The 19,272-nt window shown below is 36.1% G+C and overlaps 1 long non-coding RNA gene across 8 annotated transcripts in view; it reads right to left on the bottom strand.

The window, feature by feature from the left end:
* Positions 1-19,272, bottom strand: part of LOC146762050 (uncharacterized) — a 57,236-nt gene that overhangs the window by 28,360 nt on the left and 9,604 nt on the right. Inside the window, exons 3-5 of one of the 8 annotated variants that reach the window (XR_014942873.1) lie at positions 19,111-19,222; positions 18,675-18,770; positions 4,196-4,699 (exon numbers count right to left, since the gene is read on the bottom strand). The exons of 4 other annotated variants lie outside the window; for them this stretch is intronic. This is a non-coding gene — a long non-coding RNA (uncharacterized LOC146762050). Of the gene's footprint in view, positions 1-4,195; positions 4,700-11,813; positions 14,754-16,915; positions 17,028-18,674; positions 18,771-19,110; positions 19,223-19,272 lie in introns of those variants that run through there. 3 more of the 8 variants (XR_014942867.1, XR_014942872.1, XR_014942874.1) reach the window with 3 other exon arrangements.

The following is a 19,272-nucleotide window of genomic DNA, read 5'->3' as shown; positions in this document are numbered from 1 at the left end:
AAAAAGTTTGGCTCCTTCCTTTTTTGCACTTTCCCATTAGGTGTTGATATTGTCCCCCAAGCCTTCTCTTCTCCATGTGTGGCTGATCCAATATGGAAAAATGTTCAAAAGAGACTGGAAAGGACAATGTGCCACTGAACTTCAGGAAAGTGCTGGGAGTAACTGGTCACAGCTACAGCAAAGAAAACTGACTTTACCTCAGGAAAAAAGTGACCAGAATTAATGGATTTTTTTTTTTTAATTTATTTTTTTAAATAAATAGTGATGAGATCTGAGTGCGCATTTTGTAGTGGAAATGTTTTTCCCAATCTTTTTTATCATCCAGACAAGCATGGAGGGGAAAGAAGGTTATGTGTAATTTAGCCCAACACTAAGTATGAAAATTAAACTAACAAAGAAATTTCAAAGAGAGCAATTATCTTGAACTGGCTTCAAATCACTTTTTTGTCCCTTTCTGGAGAATAGGGACAGTGTGTCATGACAATAATTACAGAAGTTTAGTGGGGACCAAATTATTATTGTGACTGCCCCCCATTGCCAGTCTTATCCATTTCCCCATACAGTCCTCATCAATAGCAGTGGATGAGATAGGGACTTTCAGCTTTGTCTGTGACATCATTTCTCATTACGTGTTCTCGCACTACTAGGGTGACAGTGTATCTCTTAAATGCAAGGATAAGCCGAGAGTAGTTCAGCATTTAAATGACCACCTTAGTAGCTCCCTGAGAGGAGCTGGTAGAAAACCGCCCAGCACTCCCTTCCAGCTGTTCCTGGTGGTCTGTTATTGTTCCTTGACATCATGCTATCTGTCTTTCATTCATGACAGTCTCTGGGCAATCAGCTTGTATAAGTAAATTTACAACTTGTAGGATCATGCTGGAGGCTAGTGAGGCCTCCAGCCAATCGGCCTATCCATGTAAACTACATAATTAACTCTGACTATGCTGTAGGAACTTCTGTCCAGAGCAGTCCTTCTAAGTGTATGTGATGAGATTCACATGCCTCCTTGGTGTTCTCTCTTATGTTTCTTTTAATCACCAAATATACTCTCTGATAGCAGGCTCTTTTGATCATTGGCTGTGGCAGTTAAAACATCCAAAAGTCTTTATTGGTAAGGAATGGCCAATTCCTTGGAGCATCCTCTGAGGATCTGTGGCACCAAGTGTGTCAGATACCACTTAATGACTTGGATGTTATGCCACACAGCTTTCTGAAGGACAACTATGGACTATGCATTGTCCTTAATCAGTTCCCTCCAGGACAGGAGTTTCTCAATCAAATCTATGTTTGGACTGCTGACTGCACAGCTATGAATTTGACAAGCCAGCTGGATGCCACAGTCGTAAATCAATTGTATGCACAATTGCTTTTTGACACACAGCTTGGGCTGAAGAATCTAGAAAACCATTTCATTAACAGTGGATGTGGTAGACTCCTTTATGCTCAGCCTGGCCTCACTCCCATCCCATGGCCTGGTATTAGATAAGGGACAGGCGTGTGAGTTCATCTGTGATCACTGGGCTCAGAAAATGTTCAGCTTCAATGTTCATAAGCAATAATAGTGCCCTAGATATCCTGTCATTTTTATGGTTGTTCATTAGAACAACCATAAACTAGAACTAGAAAGTCTAGTTCTTCACTAGACTTTAATGTTTATTGTGATATGACGCTGCATGTCTTACATACAGATTGTAAAAGAAAGGATTTAGCATGAGAAGGTGAGTGTGTATTTATAGGATTATTCTGTTTAATTGTATGCATGTTAAAATCAAATTAAATTGTAAATACGATTTCCAAGAATTAAGAGCACTGCTTTTTATGAACAGGTAATGTAGCTGCATATAATAAGAAAGCATTAGTGTCATACCGCTTATGAACAAAGAAAAAGTATAGTTCTGATAATAAGCAAAGAATGTTAGTTGTGGGTAACCTGAGTCATTGCTTGTGTGGATGAATGCTTCTGAAAAGTCTTCTACCTTTCCTTGTTTTACAATTAAAGATAATTTATTCGTTTGTTTGTTTGTTTGTAATTGTTTTATTGATTAGAATTATGAAAGCTATGTCTCTATATCAACAACCTCCCTTAAAGATGACAAGAACAATGAAATAACAATTCTGGATAGTATGAATAGGCAAAGGTCTCTGGCTTACAAATTTAGGATGAAAAAAAAAAAAATCTGTTGATGGAGAACATTCAGATTAAAATTAGATGACTTGTAGTTTTATTTAACATGTTACCTCTAGATATGTCACCTTTTTATCTAACCACACATGAAAAATCCCAATTATCTGTTACTCATCGGAAAAGATTTTAATCTACATTTTGACCAATAGCATACCTTCATCACTGATTATTAACATATTTCACAGTACATAATAAAAAATAAATAAATAAAAGAATATATTTGATGACGAAGTCAATTTTGAAAGAAGTCCAGTAAATAATACAAGGCAAAACAAGAAATGTAATTCCAAACTTCAATTACAATCAATGTTATACTTGTTTTAAAAGGATAAAAAGAAATGGGGACATCCTTAAATCCTGTTCCTAACTGTACATTTCATAATGGAAAGCACAGTAATTTGGAGGAAAAATGGTAAACTTGAAAGCAGATTTTGTGAGAAAAAGATTAACTCGGAGACAATGAATTAATGAAAAGCAGCAATTTCTGCAAAACTTATTAATATATTAACCAGAAAAGCTTCATTTATACTAAATATTCTAGCTTGAATTCAGGGGACTAAAAGGCAATTATCTCTGTGAGAATCAATTTGTAAAGGAAACAACGCAACAATAGTTTTTAATTCAATCACTATAGTCATCCCCTTCTGAGGTTATGAGTTTTAAGTGTGCTATAATACCAACTTTAGAGACACAGAGGTAACAAATAGACACTGTTCTTACTGCATATATCCAAGAAAATTTAAGTCCAAAAAAGCAACCAAGAAAAAAAAGATTAAAAAAAATTTTTCGTAAATGGAAAGGAATTAATTATAAAGAAAACCTTGGTCCAGATGTTTGATATGTCCTAGGGTAGTAATTCAAGTGAAGTTTCTTCTTTCCTATAAGCTATTCTGCACAAGAGAGAACTGCAGTGATTCTGCAAGAGGAGGTAGGAATTTTCTTTCATTTCTATTACAAGTTACCTTACCTTGTCAAGGAAATTGAGATTTTTGGAAATGAATAATAATCCTTTCTGGGTCATGTGGTAGGATAAAAGACTTGTAACCTGGAATCATTAGTTGATGCTCTGAGATCCTAACAGAGCCAATACTAGTATAAGAATATCCCACAGTTGCAGGAAGAAATATACATTAAAGGCCAGAGAGCAGAGGGAATGGAAAGTCCATAACAGATTGCAAAGCAGTTGTCATAAATTGGGAAGAGTACACAGCATCTATACTCCTGGAGAAATTTCAGGACTGCACCATAGACTGGAGAATCAACAGCTTTTAAATCTCTCTGTGAGTCCACAGGTTTGAGAAGATATTACGGCTCCTCCAATAGAGAGGAAATAAAACCTTAGGAAATCTCTATTCAGCATCATAGACATACCATTATATTTGAAACTACTAAGCAATATTTTGAGGAATAATTGATTTTTCTTTCATATGCCTTGACAGTCTTATTTTCTGAAGAAAACAATAAACAAAATCAGCTCAGAGGTTCTCAAATGCTAAACATAGCAAAATGATGAATGCAGTACTAAGATTCAGCTTTTTCAGTACTCAGCTGTATGAAATGCTGATGCTCTAGATATCATTTTTACTCTGCCTTATTGTGACAAACATTTTTTGTATGTGAGTATTTACAATTCATTACAACCAATGTGATATAATAAAATATTATTTTCTGTGGAATAAAGTGTAGATCTATCTAAATTAATTTATAGGGAGACCGAACTTTTCCAATTTCCAAGCTCACAGTTTCTCTTTGAAGTATCACTTATATGAAGAGGTTTTGTTTTGTGTTTTATTGCTGTTGTTTTGGTTTGTTATCTTACCTATATGATTATTCAAAAGCCAGACAGGAAACATAAAAACTAATCTGCGTGAAAATAGAATAAATGCCTAGAAAACACATTTTTGTTGTTCTTGTTGAGAATCAGTGTAAACTAGAAGGATGAGATGAGCAGATTCATCTTATTTCCCTGGTGATTGGAAGAAATGAAGTAGAGAATCAAAGCAAAAGATCGACCTTCTCATTTTATTTTATTCCATATATAAATATTGATGGATTTTTATGTAACTGTCCTTTAGAATAGAGACCAATACATTCTATTTTTCAGACAACATAATTAGAAGTGAAAAGTTTCTTAATATCCCGATAAGAAAGTGAAAAACATTGTGTTTCTAAGCAAACTACATTATTTTCCTACAGTTTGTAGAAGGAGTGGCTTGCAAACTTTCCCACTGCTAATCATAAAGATGATTAACAGACCATAAATTTGACGGCTCAGATTCTGTCTTCTTTGGAGTCACATATTATACACAGCATTTTCAGTTTGTGATTTGCCATGACAAATGCAGTATCAGAACGGCTTAGGGCTTGTCTAAGATGCCACTTGTACAACTATTACAGTTCCAGTGAGTAGGTATTGTAACACTGAGAAGCAGGTTGGTGTCTTCCTAAAATGTTTCCACTGATTGAAGGAACAGGAATGTCAGTAGAGAGAAGTCTGGTCTCCTTGTATTTTTCCTGTAATGCACACCAATGAGGACATTAAGAACTGAGCATTTGGGCAAATTCCAGAATATTTAGGTATTCTCAGCATTCTACTGCTGTTGTTATGAGCTCAAAATTTATCATAAAATTAATATGTAATATTGTGTAACACAGTTATATATTTAAGGAAATAATGTAAATTGATAAAGGAGGTCTCCCTTGGGACTATCTAAGCCCTTCTTAAGACACAAATGCCATAGGATAAGGATTTCTTTTTCACATCTTCTAAAAACAGTAGAAAAAGCTATTGAGAAGTGCTTGATTAGCCAGAATTAAAGGAACTTCATTGAATACAGAAGTCTTGGAAATAAATACTGTAAAAGAGGAGTAAAGATAAAAAAAGAAAAGCATTATCCTCCACTAGGACTTCTGCTGTATTCCTCTGCCTTATGATGAATAGTTATCCATGGGTGGGACACAAGCTCTCTCAGCATTCACAGCTATGCATATAGGCAATGACTAGATGAGGAAATAACTGTGACAGATTCTGATTTCTTTGAATGATACCTCTTTCTATAATGTGTTGAGAGCTTATTAGAGGGGTAGATTCCTGGGTCTATCTTTCATCTCCTCATTTTGGAATCCTTGCTCAACACAAGATGTTCCATGGATCACTGTGCTAGGTTTGGGAAGAAACTATCTCCAGAAAGTATTATTGAAGAGTGCTGGGTGGCCTTTTTCTGTCTTTTTCTTGACATGAACAGGGTTTATATGGGAGATTTACATTCCAGTGTTGCAATTCTGGCAGATGATGTTAGTGATTTAGGAAGGACCTGTTGGAGACCTTAAAACTGTTCACCTTTATATTGAAAAATCAATGCTGGTGCAAGTCTACTGAGGATTCCTAGGTGATTTATTCCTACTAATTAACACAGCTGAAGTCTCTGCTTCCAATTTCTTGTAAAGCTGATATTTCATATAGTGTTTCTGCATATAAAGATACATAGCTAGTAGGAAAATAACTGAATGAGGGTGCTGACTGCTTAGCATGCAAAGGATGTGAGCAGCAAATATGAAGAAATTAAACATGCACAAACAGAAAATGGCAAACCCTAAATTAAAGGATAGATTTCAAAAGGACAAAATAATAACATTTAACACTTCCTTAATTATTAACCATAGTTACAGTCTGTGATTGTATTCATTTAGGTGAATACTGCTCACTATCAATAAGCTTCACTCAGTTTATAGGATATTAGCGGAAACATCTTCTCAACTACTATAGATAAAATGCAAAAGAAATCGTTACTACTTGTCATTAATAGCAACAAAATACAAATGATTTAGAAAACAGTCTCACAACCTGTGATTCATTTTACTGTATATTGCATTCAAAATTATTGCATTGGAAAGCTATAATCTGATCTCTCCTTTTATTTATTTATTTATTTATTTATTTATTTATTTATTTATTATTTTTAATTATTTATTCTGAAGATACTTTAATTCATGTGGATTTTTTGTGGTTTTTTTTTTGTTTGTTTGTTATATTGTTTTGTTTTGTTTTTTTCCTTCCCCTGTGTCTGTTGGTGGGGAGAGGGGGAAGGCTATTTTTTAAAAGAAGGTAGTGCAATATGCACTTCTTGAAACATACAAATTCAAGCTGAGATATCTTTTGTAGAGTATCCAAAATGGAAACCTTAGAGAATCTGTAATTTAATATTGAATTGCACTTTTAAAAGATTAAATGATGTAATTTTTTATAATGTCAAACTCTTTAACAAATTAAGGAGTGAAGAGTTCATTATTGTTGTTGTTGTTGTTTTTGTTATTATTATTATTATTATTTCATGGTTTCCAGAGATAATCCCTATATCCTCCATTTGAAACTGAAAACTGAAAATAGTGATCATGAAAAAAAAAAAAGTCACGATACAAGTTATGTTTTAGTGCACCACGGCATATGAAGAAACAATGAACTGCAGAGAAAACCTGTTAATTTCACATTGTTTATATAAAACAGACAAACTGGATTTAAGGATCCTGGACATACAGAAGTTTGTGAGCCCTGATGGGATGTACCCACAAGTGTTGAAGAAGTTCTCCATGGAGGGTGCATTTTCTCTAGCCAGTTTGAACTCTCCAGTCTAGTATATACACCTACTGCTATTCATATGCTTTTGACAAAAATACTGGTAAAAAAAAAAAAAAAGATCTGAGATCCTGGGAAGGGACTGTTATGCATTACCCTTTGCTCTCAGCCTGCTAGCTTAGACAAAGCCCCTATGGGAATATTACTCTGTCATCCTCCATAGAGTCGGAGTGCCATAGTGTGATGGCCGTAGTGTGATCCAATCTAGGCTTGTCTGTGTCTGCTTCTACTCCAGAAGAAGTTTTCTTCCTGTCTCTTATACTACTTTTTGAGTCGCCTCCTCTTTTTTTTCAAATGTCTTTTGTTAATTCCTTGGTTACTCCTTAGACTGATGATCGATTCTTCTTCTTCAGCTTTATTCTAGGTCTGACTCAATTGAACATTTTTATCAGTGAGCCATATGCAGGCACTGAATGCATCTTCAGCAAGTTTGCTACTGATAATAAATTGAGAGGTGCACACTGCATAACAAACTTTAACTTTTGGCTATAAGTGAAGTCAGGCACCTGGATTTCATATTGCAGTTCCCTTCCAACTGTCCTGTCCTTTCTTTTCTGTTCTATTCTATTCTATTCTATTCTATTCTATTCTATTCTATTCTATTCTATTCTATTCTATTCTATTCTATTCTATTCTATTCTATTCTATTCTATTCTATTCTATTCTATTCCATTCCATTCCTATCCTATTCTATTCTATTCCATTCCATTCCTATCCTATTCCATTCCATTCCATTCTGTTTTGGGGTATATATCCTCTTGGACTGTTCAGCCTGGAGAAGACCAAGAGGAGATCTTATCAACACTTCTACATATCTATGAGTCAGATGTCAAGAGGATGGGCTCAGAGTCTTTTCAGTCTTGCCATACACATATGAAAAACATTTTCTTTACTTTCAAGGTTACAAAGCACTGGAACAGGATGCCAGAAAGGTTGTGGAGTGTCTTACTCTGGATAAATTAAAAACCTGCCTGGACATTTCACTGTGTCATATACTCCAGGGAACCTACTTTAACAAGGAATGGAATAGATGGTCTCCAGAGATCCCTTCCAACAGCTACCATTCTATGATTCTGTATCAGAAAGTTTGAAGTGTTCCAGTCATGAACAGAGGTTACATTCCTGTTTCTGTCTTAACATATGATAGTACTGAGTCCATATGGACAAGATGGGTACAACTGCTCAATGTTCATCCCTTACTACAGCACTATTTTACTATGTGTATACATAGACAGCCCAACCAAGGTAACAAAGTATGCATATTATTCAGATATAGCATGAGATCATTTTACATCTTTTTCCTAAAAATGAATGTTATGAAAGCACATTATAAATTCTTCAGAACTTGGTGATCTTGAGGTCCCTTCCAACCCAAGCCATTCTATGATTCTACGATTCTGTGATCCTATGATTACTACAAGAAGCAAGCAGCAGCAGGAGTTGCAGAGACAGCAGCTGATTAGATGAGATTTCAGCTGAGACTTGTGCTTGTAAGGTCCAGGATAATAAATTTGCAATGCATTTTCTGAAATTCTTTCAGAATAGAAAGAAGAGAAACCATCAAGGACAATGCAGAAACAGCTTTGATTCTCTGTCTCCCTAATGAATATTTTAACATCATATCCTCAGAAAAGATATGCTTGAACAAACAAACAAACAAATAAAGTCATCCTTGTACTTCAAGAACAAGCTCATTTTTTGTATGTTGCCATTGGCTCTCTTATATCAAAGCGATGTATAGTCACAGTTGAACCTAGCACTGTACCCTTGATCAATCAGCTCAAAAAGAATCTGAAAGCAGTGAACAGTGTCAGCATGTAATTTCTACCCCACTGGAGCACATCAAGGCCAAGAGTCTGTGGCTTGGGGTTCAATCTAGTAGGACTGCTGGAGGGACAAGCTAATTTTGAATGCTGAAAGCCTTTCCTATAAAGTACTGAAATACTTAACTATTGAATGTGGGCCTGAGCACACCAAGTCTGAGGATAATGGTCAGATCCAAAGAGTTGCCTCTTGGGCTGGAAGGCAAAAAGGGATTAATTGCTGAGGACTAATAGGTTCTTTGTACCCATCTGTTTTGGGAGTATATGCACCTGAGAAGGAACCAGGGAAAACTTTCTGGGCAGTTTTGTTCCTGGCCCTCTGTCAATGTTTTACAGACTGGTTTGGCCCGGTTCTTTGATGAGTGGGGCAGAAGGATTTTGCAAAATCTATTCCTTCGAAAAAGGGAAACGGGACCTCAAAATAATTAGAAAACAGCAGCAACCATCTGAGGAAAAACAAACTAATTTGTTTGTTTTTTTTGTTAAAACATGATATCGGAATGCATGATAGTGCACTATAATACAATCTAATTAGAACTGATGCTAATAAATCAAATATAATGAGAGAGTATCTGAAAGCTGTAGGCCTTACCGTAATACTGAAGTGATGTGTACAGCTGGGACGGGCAGGAGCGAGGAGAGGAGAAGGAGAAGAGAGTGAAGAAGAACCAAAGAGCCCCATAGGGTGACCTTGCCAGGAGATATATCTCCTCTCTGACCACAAAACCCCCTGGAGAATGTAGGTCTTCTTTTCAGGGCAGGTATCCAGAACTGGAGCATTAACACTTTAACTCCCAGTGCACTACATGATGTTATGATGTGGAATGCCAGCAATAAAAAAATCATAAAACCATGACATCCTCACATAAGGACTCTGGAAGAAATAACTTTCTCCTACAAAAGCTGGCAGCCCATGGCTTGGATGGATACACTCTAGGCTGAGTAAGGAGCTGGCTGGAGAGCCGGGCCCAGAGAGTGGTGGTAAATGGAGTTAAATCCAGTTGGAGACCAGTCATGGGGTGTGTTCCCCAGGGGTTGGTGCTGGGACCTGTCCTCTTCAACATCTTTATTGATGACTTGGATGAGGGCATTGAGTGCACCCTCAGTAAGTTTTCAGATGACACCAAATTGGCAGGGAGTGTCGATCTGCCTGAGGGTAGAGAGGCCCTGCAGAGGGATCAGGATAGGCTAGAGAGCTGGGCGGAAGCCAATGGGATGAAGTTCAACAGGACCAAATGCCGGGTTCTGCACTTTGGCCACAACAACCCCAGGCAGCGCTATAGGCTTGGGGCGGAGTGGCTAAAGGACTGTGTTGAGGAAACGAACCTGGGGGTACTGATTGATGCTCGGCTGAACATGAGCCGACAGTGTGCCTGGGTGGCCAAGAAGGCCAACGACATCCTGGCTTGCATCAAAAACAGTGTTACTAGCAGGAACAGGGAGGTAATTGTCCCCCTGTACTCTGCATTGGTGCGGCCGCACCTCGAGTACTGTGTTCAGTTTTGGGCCACTCACTGCAAGAAAGACATTGCGGCCCTGGAATGTGTTCAGAGGAGGGCTACAAAGCTGGTGAGGGGTCTGGAGCACAGGCCTTATGAGGAGCGGCTGAGGGAGCTGGGATTGTTCAGCCTGGAGAAGAGGAGGCTCAGGGGAGACCTTATAGCTCTCTATAACTTCCTGAAGGGGGTTGTAGTGATCTGGGAGTTGGCCTCTTCTCTCATGTAATCAGTGATCGAACTAGAGGGAATGGTTTTAAGCTGCGTCACGGGAGATTCAGGCTGGACATTAGGAAATATTACTTCTCAGAAAGGGTAATTAGGCATTGGAATGCACTGCCCAGCTGCCCAGGGAGGTGGTGGAGTCACCGACCATGGGAGTGTTCAAGAAACGCTTGGATGTGGTGCTGAGGAATATGTTTTATCCTGGAAGTATTGCTAATGGTTGGACTAGACGATCTTCTAGGTCTTTTCCAACCTTAATAATTCTGTAATTCTGTAACTTTTTTTTTTTTTTTTTTTCTAAATCAACTCTTTAGAAAATGAAGATAATATGTTCTTCTATTTTTTCTTCCTACATAGCTGAGGATGTTATATTTCTTCATTCAGGATATGGGACAGCCTGACATTATTACTCTTTGGTGATCTATTAATGCCTGCGAATCTCCTGAAGCAGGAATAGATTCAGACAACAGTAAAAGATACTGTGTGGAGTGGGGTAATAGAGGGAGGCTTTTAACATCTGGATATTTCTGGAGGCAAGGAAACTCTCTTGATTTCTGCTGCTGTCAACACAGAAAAAAATAAACATTCAACACAAGCAACCCTGCCTTCTCCTAAACTTCCATTTCCATATTAGATGCTTAAAATATGATCCCTGGATGATTAAAGCCATAATGGTGCAGCCTGTGCCACTCATCACTTCCCATAACTGCCCTCTGATGCTTCAAAGGCAGCTCCAAAAAGATGGGAGAGTGAATAGTCACACACAGAACTCTGAGAATGCTGGAATGCTGGCTACATCTCTGCATGGTCTTCTAAACTGCAGATGTTTTTTAGATGATTTAGGTCTGAACCTCCTGCTCCAGTTATGAAGCTGAGGGTAATGACAGATACAGAAGACCTACTAGTAACAGACATACTTTTATCTGGAACACTCCAGGTCTTGCACCATAACAATGTGATTTTCATTCATCCATGCTCTTGAGAAGCCTTTTTTTTTTTTTTTTTTTTTTTAGTGGAAAATATGCTTGAATGCATTTAAAAACAGATACACAATGGTAATCTGTTCAAGTTGCAATCTTCTCCCTCAAATGTATTTAGAGATCTAAGAAAGCATTTATGGGTACTGGGTTCTTTCTGGATTTCTCTGGAAGACTTCATAGATAGGTTTATGTTTCAGAAGTTATACCACTCTAGGGACAATTTCATTGTTTAATGCCAAAATAGAATTGTGTAATCACAGATATGAGTTTCATATTAAAAGCTAAATGAAAGGTTGTATTGCAGTAGCCTGCAATTTTGAAAACAATACATGTGAGTAACAGAAAGCTAATAACATTCAGTGAGAAGCACTGATTAAATGTACCTTTGTTGGTTATAGGGAATAGTATAAATCATTCAATCCTCCTTAGTAAAATAATAGTCATTAACAAAACATTGCATGTTAATGGCTGTCTGATCTATGGCTTGCAGAAGCAAGTCAATAAAGAAGTAAATTTATTTCTTCTTAAATATCAGTGTCTGATAAATATATTTTTAAAAATACCTCAGGAAATAATTCTGGCAAATACTGAGAAAAGGCCAATACCTTCCTTCTGATTTAGATAAAGATTTGCCACTTCATATCACTTCTGGCTGACACTGGTACTGTACTGTAACCATGATGGATGGTAATTATGTATTTGTCTATCCACTGAGAAACATAGGAAAGGAAGAAAAAATGAAAACTCAGCCACTTCTCCAATAGTCAAAATGCAAAAATATAAAATGTATAGTCTGTTTTATTTACAACTTCAATGTGGCATGGGAAAAATAGAAAATGTATTAACAAACTTGAAACACATGCAGTTTAAGAGTAGCATTTTTAGTAGAGGGTCAGCCTGTCAGTCATAGTTTCCTCTTACAGAAAGCATGCTGAGCATAACTAGCAGTTAGAGGTGCCATGCAGTCCATGTTGACAACATGACAGTTTCATGTTCTGTACATTTACAAGCATCACTGCAATGTTAGCACTTGGAGTATGAAACAAAAAAATCAAATAAATTTTCCTCCCAACCTTATCCCAAAACACTTCAGGATATTACAAGAAATGAACAGTACACATTAACATTCACAGGAAGCAAGATAATGCTCCCATTATGAGTATTATTCAAAGAACATGAAAAAAGAACAGAAGATGGGGAAGACAATGGAGAATCTACCTGTTAGACTGCTATGTTGGACAGTTTATATATTCTAAACAAAAATAGTGTACTCTTCAAATTCTTCTATGCTAACTGTATAACTGTATAAGGTTTAAAATAATACCAGTTCTTATATTTTAACTATAATCAGCAAGTAAACAAAGTGAGATTTTTGGGGGGAATATTTCCCATATAAACTTGTTAATTGTGACATATGAAAATGACTAAAAATATGAAAAAATCCAGAGAGACACCTGGGGTTTTCATCATAGTATCATAGTCTCGTGCGGGTTGGAAGGGACCTTAGAGATCATCGAGTCCAACCCCTGTGATTCGAGCCTCTGTGTAGCAGAGCGGCACTTCTACCACTTGCGCCACAGGGGTAATTTGAACTCCGGGCCTCAGTGTTGCAAGGCGGTGTTCTTAACCACTGCGCCACCGGGGCACACAGGTTTTGATACATTTTATAATGTCTAAAATGCTCTTTTTCCTGAAAAAGGAAATACGGTATATAACTTTGGCTTGAATTTATTTTTTATTGTACAATCTAATAAAATTAAATAAAAAATCACTTAGCTTTGACTACAAGGGGTCTTGGTAAATATCACTACAAAGCACAAATGAAGTTTGTGGGCATAGGACTACACTGAATTGAGTGAGAAAAAATGATTAACGGTTTTCTCTTGTTAAAGTATTTTTGTTCTTATCATTGACTGATCTTTTTCTAATTAATGCCAGGCAATCTCCTTTAGTCATTTGTTTTAATGTGTAAATTATTCTTCAAAGGTTTCTTTGTCACTTAAACAGGATTTAAAAAAAAAATAAATCCACATTTTCATAATTGGACTTTGTAATCTGCTGTCAGCTTAATAGAGAAATGGTCATTTTTATCATTAAGTGCACTTTAGGGAAAGTTCTTCTGAAGTATCAGTTTTGAGAAGAATATGTTTTAATCCTTTGTCATATTTTGATTTATCATGGCAATTTAAGTCCTGTAGTAATTGTATTGACCTAAAATTAGAAAGAAAGAAAAAATATTTCTGTGGATACCAGTTTATTGGTTCTTGGACTCTCAGTATGCATATATCAAAATTTAATATCTGAACTCAGGAGAGGAGAGCATACATGAGTTACCGTAACCAAAATTACTTTCATTATTGCATATTGCAAAAAGGGGAAATCAATTCCTTGAGAAGAACAACAACAACAAATCCAAGTATTGCTTATTATATTTCATGGCATATAGCTATTTTTTTAGGCAAAAGTTGTTTCAATAAAGAATGAGTAAATTTGAAAAGGACCTTTCAGTGAGGTAAATACACAAAGAAAAAAAAAATTGACTGAAATAATATATTTAAGAAGAATGAGACTTAAAGTAATTAAAATTGTATCTTTCTACCTGGCAACTTACCCTAACAGTATTTGTTTTTTTTTCTTTCCAGTATTCCCTGCTCTCTGGCAAGAGTTGTGACACTGTCATTTTAACAACCAGAGAAAATTTAGAAGGTGACTTCACTGTATTGAATAAATAGTGTGCTTTTCAAAGTCCAGTAATTTTTTAACTTACTTCTACCTGTCTGCAGCTTCTCTTTGCTCTGTTATTGGAACTTTGAAGTTTTGCACGTGCCCGCACACACACCAAAGAGGTGAGCAATAAGGAAAAACAAAATGTTCTTTGCTTTGCTTGAGAACTGCATTCCTCAAAATACTGAGAAAATTAATCTTATTTAAAAACTGGATAGCTGAGTAGAGCAAGTATTCACATTGCTTCCTTTGGATGCCTCAGCTTAAATGGTCTGCATTTAGCATTCACCCTGGCTCCCAAGTGCTCTGGAGGTGTGTCAGATAGATTACCACCTTATTTTGATATTTGAACTTGAATATGACTTGAGAAATGCAATCAACAGTACTCTTTTATGGACAGCCAGAAAAAAAGTAGTGTAAAGAATGTGTCCATAATAAGGAGAAACAGTCACGTCCTTGTATACATGCTAGTGAATATGCAGGATACCACTATGGGAATGGGAACAAATGTCTTCAGTTCAATCTGTCCAAGGCCAGGTGTTACTATATCACAACTGATGAAGGCCATCTTTGGCAAAGTTATAGCAACTCCCTGAAATATTCACAGCCACAGGATGTGGCTCCATTTGGAGGCACCCACAGAAACCAGGTCATTTTCTTCTTTGGGTAATGTTTCAATCAGCATTTCTAAAGAGAAAAATGATTAATATTCATGAATATGTCTATCTATTTGAACTTGAATATTAAATTATTTCCACTGTATAAAACCAGAATGCCAAGAATCGTCCTCAATAAATCTACCTAGACATATAAAGAAAATGATGAGACTGAGTAAAAAAAAAAAAAAAGAAAAAAAGAAAGAAAGATAGAAAGACCCTCCAGATGCATTCAGGCATATGTGAAAATCACCTGGAAATGTGTCTCTTAGGATGTGTATTCATAAATCACTTGCCTAAGAAACCTGTTTCAGGATAAACATATTTTCTACTCTTTTTTGTTGTTGTTGTTGTTGTTATCGCAGAAACCCAAGCAAGTTGAAACTTTCCCATTACATCCTGAACTACAAATGTGTGTATATCCAAGTTACATTTGATCTGCTTTTCTCTCCCCTTATATCTGCTAAATATTTGTATGGGTACATTCTCCACCATTAAAATCAGTGTGAACATGTTTGGAAATAAAAAAGACATCTTGGCTGGCTATACTGCTTTCTTCCTTTTTTCTTCAACTTCTTAATTTTGTGAGCTGTTTCAAGGAGAATTTAAGTTATTCTGAATTGAAAGAAATCTGTTTGAATTAGCCAGTAAGTACCATTATAACACAAGTAACAACAGTGTAGTGTGAGTCAAGTCTTTACTTCATGAGAGGACCAAACCAAATAATGTGTGGTTTGTTTTTTTTTTGTTTTGTTTTCTGGTAGAAACTCCAATTACAAAGTGAGAGGAATATTTGTAAGAAAAGAAAGATCCCACAGAGAGGAACAGTTCAATTGTGCTGAAGATTTTTGTGAGAAAATATTTCACATTTGTTTCTGTTATTAAAACTCAGTGTTCTATACTCTATCAGAGTGTAAAAAAACCATCAACCATTCTAAAACACAACCAAATATCAATAAATGTTTGGTAATATCTTACCAGCATAATCTGGAACTAACAGAGGGTAATCGTAGTAATATTCCCATAATCTCCATAGAACAAAATCCAAAACATGAGCAGTCATTCCGCAGATTCCCTCAGGCTGCTCCAAAAGTAATGCATCCTATGTTATTAAGTTGGCCTAGGACATCATAAATAGATGTAGGTGGTATGGCATTAGAAGTTGAACCTTCCCATCAGCATTACATTACATTTTATTGCTGTGTGAACGATGGCAGCAAAGGAGCACCCTGACTGAATGGCATCTGGCATGGAAGTTTGCATGAAACAAAAATGTGTCACTGAATTCCTCCATGTGGAAAAAATGGCCCCACTGACTTTCAACACTGGCTGAAGGTTGATGGAGTCCAAACAGTGAATGTGAATATGGTGAGATGCTGAGTGGTTTGTTTCAGCACTGGTGACAGGGATGTAAATGACAAGCCACACTCTACTGACATGTACAGCTGTCACTACATGAAATAAAGTGTGTCTCAATCAAATAATGTTATTGTGCTCCTTTCATTTGTCATACATGCCATGGAAATAAACAGGAGGCATTACTTTCCAAGTGACCTGAGTTTATTACAAATTATTCTTTGTGCAAAATATTTTGTTTTATTAGGAGATGTTTGGAAAGGTAGTAAACTGATTAAAAAACAAAACAAAACAAAACAAAAAAACATAAAACAAAACAAAAAACCCAACACATTACAAATTAAGGCTGCAGATAGGCCCCCTGTAAGGACTGTAAATTGCTTTCAGACAGTTCTGCATAATAACTTTCTTACCAGTGGAGTCTCAGGAATTAGAATAAAATTTACTGTTCTTTTTGCATTGTTGATATTGTTGTAGATATGAATTAAAATTTACTTGATGCCATATGGTCTGTTTCTCTAAGAAAACTTACTGGAGGATGTGAGTTGGGAGAAAATCAAAACTGCAAATATAACCCTGATTCTTCCAGTTTTGTAATGAGAATACGTTCCTGATCATAAAATGTATTGACATTCCAGTATCTGGCTCTACAGCGAGACATCGGCATCCTGAAAAGTAGCTTTAATGTAAAGGACAAAACTCAATGAGATAGCAACAAAATTCAGAGAAAGGATGATTATCAGACAAACGTTAGAGAACAAATAACTAGAAAATAATGATAAACCAAGGTGAAAAAGAGTGCAAAATTACTATTTTTAATAAAAGATATCCAAAAACTTTTGAGCAATGTTTCAAGTCACTAAAGCCTGGAATACAAGCAATCATTTGCTGCTGAATCACTGCAGATGGTCACTGCATAGTTCTTTCTGTGGTCAGTTTGTGGTCCTGCCTGTGCACGGTAGGATACAAAAATAAGCATTTCACTGAGGAATTTTGAATAAAAGAAAGAAAGAGAATAAGTGGGGAGCAAGGGGAGAACTGTGGGGACAGGAAAGGTGTTGACAAAAATAACCCTTATTCTGGAGAATAAAAGCCAAAATTTTATTACCCAAAATTCCATGAACTTTGAATAAGTTAAATAACTTATTTTTTCCAGTTTCATATCAAAAAATATATTAAATTAACCTGAAAGAAACAGGAACAATTTTTTTTCTGGATGTCAAGTGCTTCAAGCTCTCAAGAGAGTGAATAAATTTGAAAAAGCAAAAATTTACTTCTGTTACTGTAGTCATAACCCTTCTATTTTTGTGACATTGTTTTGAAAATATTAAAAACATGTTTTGTTTTGTTTTAAAAAGAAACTAAGGAAAGAATAATTAAAAAAATGTTTACAGCTCTAGACAGATCAGCTCATTATGCTCATTTCTTATATTTTAATTTTTTAAGTTATTATCTCATGCATGCAATGTCACAACATTAAGTGAAAAACTTACATGCAAATGTAACTTCGTTCATAATATTATGCAATTATGTACCCCTTTATATTTATCCTTTGGAAAAAAGAAAATAAAAATTAAAAAACAACAACAACAACAAAACAACAACAACAACAACAAAAACAATATTTTCTCGTAACAATTCCTGGAATTTATACTGATATTACATCACAGACCTCAATCTGAGGTCAGTCTTCCACAGAGACACTGCGTTCTCAGGACCAGTTAAAAAATGAAGAATAAATGAGAATTAAGAAAACGGTCACTAAAACAATGAAAAGAAAGGATGACGTGTCAGAAAAATGTCTGCAGCAATTGCTTAACTGCTCTCAGAGAAGTTTCCAATATTGCAAGAGGGAGAAGAGAAAAAGATATTAATACATATTCATATGCTCTGCAGAGTGGAACTTGAACACAGAAGTTCAAATACCTTCTCTTCTGAGGAACAGGGGAAGAGAAAAAATGGTTGAAAGTGTTCTAGATATTTTCTGTCAGTAACGGTCTATGCCCTTTTTGCTAACCTGTCTTGCCCTAGTACTTAATTCTATTCTTCCTCGATTTGCAACATATAAACTTGCAGAAAATAAATATACCGAGGTCATGATCTCTGGAGGTCTCTCTCTCAACTTGATGTCTGTGCTGATTCAGGAACGTGAAAGCTGCTTCCTCCCACAACCCACATTTTTCCTTTCACTCAGTCCTTCTTCTACATCTCCCCCGCTCTTTGTGTACAGAACTACAACTGTCAGTGCTGACAAAAAATCTGTGGGCAGCAATGCCATTGAAAATACCGAAAACTCTGATCTAGGCATGCTTTTATAAAAACACACATATATATATATAACAGAGGGGTTAAATAAAATTTGGGTGCCTTTAGTTGGATCTGCAGTATTTAGAATTTCAGGATAGACCTTGGTTACTTTTTTATTTAGAGAAAGTGATATTTCAGGAAAAGGCTTTGTATGGCATTCATGAGTTGCATTGTAATGTTTTGCTCCTTTCTGTGTAAATACCTTTGACATTTTTGTTGTTAGATCTGGTGAGTTAAACTGTTTCACCGAAACATTTATGTAAGAATCTTATTATAAATGCCCAGTCACCTTCTGTGCAGCTGGAGCTTCTGTAGCTGTGGTGGCTTCATCACATTCCCAAAGACAGCGAAGGAATAATAGTTCTGCTACATCAATAAATTGGCTCTGTATTAATAAGATATATATGAGAAACAGAAAAGCATAGCAAGTGCCTGAGGAGTTATACTGAAAGACTGAATGAGGAAAGGCTATCCTGGAAAAAAAAAACAAACACAAAAGTTTAAAAAAATAGAAGTCTGAGATTACTATCATTTGCTTTTGCAATAAAATATAAAATATTTGAGGATCATTTTGCATGGAACAGATTATCGATAGGATTCAGGAAGATAAATAAATCCTAGGAGAAAAATGAACTTAACCTCAAATTCCTTCTGAATTTACTATTTTTTAATTACTACCTGGTCTTATGCAAAGCATTTAAGACTGTCTTGCATGACATTCTCACCTCCAAATAGGAGACAAATGGATTTGATGAATGGATACTTTGTGGATAAGGAATTTACTGCATGGCTGCATTCAGAGTGTTGGGGTCATTGGCTCCATGTCCAGGTGTAGACCTGTGAAGAGGAGTATTCCTCATCTGAGTGGAGAATGGCACAATTTAACA

Source organism: Coturnix japonica, chromosome 2, assembly GCF_054131305.1.
Source record: "Coturnix japonica strain WE chromosome 2, WE-NBRP24, whole genome shotgun sequence".
NCBI classification, from domain to species: Eukaryota; Metazoa; Chordata; class Aves; order Galliformes; family Phasianidae; genus Coturnix; species Coturnix japonica.
The sequence above is the reverse complement of the archived record's forward strand: the minus strand, read 5'-3'. Positions and strand labels throughout refer to the sequence as shown.